At 43.1% G+C, this 3333-nt stretch overlaps 1 pseudogene; it reads right to left on the reverse strand.

Annotated features, from left to right (window-relative positions):
* Positions 1-1226: 1226 nt before the first annotated feature.
* Positions 1227-3021, reverse strand: LOC102029345 (annotated as a pseudogene).
* Between the last annotated feature and the right edge of the window lie 312 nt (positions 3022-3333).

Here is a 3333-nt window from a genome sequence, read left to right on the forward strand (position 1 = left end):
CTTTCCATACACACTATTTCTGATTTAAGGTGTCCATGTGCACAAGTTTCCACAGAATCTCCAATTTTATTATAATGGTTCCTCCACACACACATTAGTAAGCATTTTCATTTTGACTTCTTTGAACAAGGCTGGCATGTTTTAAAATTAACACACTTTATCATTCTAAAAACAGGCAAGGATTAATGGTGACCACTTAGCATTTGGCTACTGGCTGACTGAGCGGTCTGCATTCAGGTTACAATGCTTCTGACTTTGCGCATTACTGGTGGGTGTTTGGACACTTGACTGTGCAGCATTCGTCTCCTCAAGGATGGGGAAAATTCAAAACAGATGATTTTTCTAGCTTTAGTGCTTCTGGTAAAAGAGGTACAATTAAAGAGAAAAGCTATTCATAAAAATAAAGGAAAAAGTTACAAGTAGAGTTCACTTACATTAGGACTGGGCCCTCCTTATTGGAGTTTAACTGACAACAGACTCGACCATGACTGGCAACTCTAAATTGCTCATTTTAAATACTCCAATGACATCCTCCAGCAGTTTTATTATCTTCAGTTTTATGGTGTCATGCTGTGTTCTCACAGTGTTTGAATTTCCCATTTCTATAGTCCAAATACCAAACGATTAGTTCACTTTCCCTTATACAGTCAAAAATGGGTTTATTGGAATGTTTTTAGTTATAGTCAAAGGCAGAAACACTTAGTTTTTATTATACCCATAAACATGTGGAAACTGCTTACAAAGCAGCCATATTATAAAAAGAATGACATCCTTGCAAACATTGGTGGAATGGTTATGGCTCTTCTTTAGCATAATGATTTGGTATGCTACATAGGTTTCAGATCCCTAGCCTGACCCCCCTCTCAATGCAATGGTGCAAAACCTTATGCCACTAAAATATTAGTATGAAATATTGTCACTCAGTGTTTGACTATATACACAAAGAATGAACTGGCAAGTATCTAGTTTCAAATTAGAGCCTTGGAATACAGCAAAATAGTTGTCTTTGTTTTATACAACTATTCAAAGTACATTTGATTGGAAGGGAAGACAAGTTTTGCACCAATGGACATTCTCCATGCTCCAATTTGAAGTAATACTTGTCTCTTAATTTCTTGAAAAAGAAGTTGTGAAAGTTATACACATAGGCTTCACTTAAATTGTGCAGCATCTTTTATTATTATTAATGTCTCAGATCTTGTTTAACGAGGAGCTCCGTCATCAGATCAAGTACGGTATTTCACAACTATAAGAATGATGGCCACTAGCAAAAGGATAGCAGCAACCAAAGCCAAGACGGCTGTTATTTTGTATGCGCTCCACCACATCTGCCTTCGAAGTTGTTCGGATCTGTTGCTAAAAACAGTTGCACTATCCGATAAGCTTTCAGATTTGTCCTGTAGTTCGTCTAGTCTCTCCCCTCTTTCAATTACCTTTGTGATATTTTCTTGCATGACGTCAAGAACTCATCCACCTGATTTTGAACATGCTGAATTTCATCATTTCTAGGTCCAAATCTTGGTCCAGATGGTTCCCTTAGAAAAAAATCCTCTTCTTCATCTGAATCATCTTCCAAAACAGTTCTCTTTTCACTTTTCACAGAACCAGTGACATCATCATCATTTAGGTGGCGCTTAAAATTTGCGAGGCATACTTTTTCCTCCTGGAGTACTTTTTTATTTCCCAATAGAGTATTCAGCACCTGCGGCTCCGGGAGGGGGAGTTCCCGGCGGCGCTCTCCCGAAGCCTGAGGCGGGTGGGCGGTCGGGAGAGAAACCCGGAGCGGAGGAGGACAGAGGGAGGGGGAGACAGCGGGTGCGCCAAAAATGAATTTTAATGGTATAATTAACCCAGTAGATATAAAATATTATCTTATGTAGTCAACATAAAATTATTCCTGAGTTATGGTAAATTTATTTTCATACTATGTAAATATGAATGGCAGGAATTTTACATGTACAGCACTTTTCAGTTTAAATTAGCCCTGGTTCGGATGATAACAGCCCCTGGTGCTAAAGCTCCCGTGTTGCAGAGAGCAGTCGCAAGGTGGTCTCTCAGCCAGGGCTCATACAGCGGGAGGCTCCGGGTGGCCCAGCTCTCAGTGCTAGATTTAAAGAGGAAGGGGATGCACTGAACACTTCCTTTTGCCTAGTTCAGGCTATAATTAGATAAGAAAAGAACTGAACATTTTTGAATAAATAATAGGGGCTGCTCTCCCTATGAGACTATCCTCCCTCCTCCTGTCTGAAGAAAGTCAGGCGGTACTCCACTACAGTGGAGGGAGAAGCCAGGGAAGGGGCCAGGGAAGGGCTTGAGGTATCTCTGCTGCTGTTCGCATTCCTTCCCTCCTGCTTGGTCTTTTTCTGTTCTTCCTTCCTCCTCCTCTTCCTCTGCTTTTCCCTCCTGCTCTTGTTCCTCTTCCTCCTCCTTCTTTGTACTGGGGGATTAAACTCAGGGGTGCTCTACCACTTAGCTACATCCTCAGAAATTTTTATTTTGAGACTAGGTTTTGCTAAATTGCCCAGACTAGCTTTGAACTGCAATCCTCCTGCCTCAGTCTTCAAAGTAGCTGGCATTATAGTTGTGTGCCACGAGGCCCAATGTCCTGCTTGGTCTTCTGATGGGCCTGCACCTGCCTGACCCTGATGTGTTGGTGCTTCCTCTGGGTTTAATCTGAGCCTTCTTCCTGCCTTATAATCTCCCTGAGCCATTACTCTCCTTTCCTGGCTCTAGAGCCCTCTGTGGACCCAGACTCTACCCCTGAGATCTCCTTGAACTCAAGTCTAACATAATCCAGACTACTGTCTTCTTGACGTCTCTGCTTGGACCACTCATCTTCCTGCCTGCACTTGCTCCCTCTCCTGGGTGTGCCTCATTTGATTGCTCAGGTTAGAAAGCTGGGTGCATGTATGACTCCTTTCCTGCATTCTCACTTCCAAATCATCTCCCAACCTGGTGGAGTCCATCTCCCAAATACCTATGACTGTTTCTCACCTGAATCGCCAGGACAGCACCCTGCATCATTCCTCAGTGTCTAGTTTTGCTCACACCTGGTCTGTTCTTTACTCTGCAGTCAGCGTAGCTTCCTAACGCTTAAATTCTATCCTGTAACTTTCTGGCCCAAACATGTGCTTCTTTCACAACTGTCCCTGGGTGAAGTCCAGGGCCCAGGTGCATCCCCTGATACTTCTCAGTCTCGTCTCTGTCTACTTCCACTCCGGCCCTGTAGTGGGCTGAATAGTGCCCCCTTCCCATTCGTGTCCACCCATAATCATAGAACACAGCCTTACTTGGCAATTGGGCCCTGCAAATATGTGTGAGTGGATAAAGATG

This window comes from Chinchilla lanigera, unplaced genomic scaffold (assembly GCF_000276665.1).
Source record: "Chinchilla lanigera isolate Chin_1 unplaced genomic scaffold, ChiLan1.0 scaffold00001, whole genome shotgun sequence".
Classification (NCBI taxonomy): domain Eukaryota; kingdom Metazoa; phylum Chordata; class Mammalia; order Rodentia; family Chinchillidae; genus Chinchilla; species Chinchilla lanigera.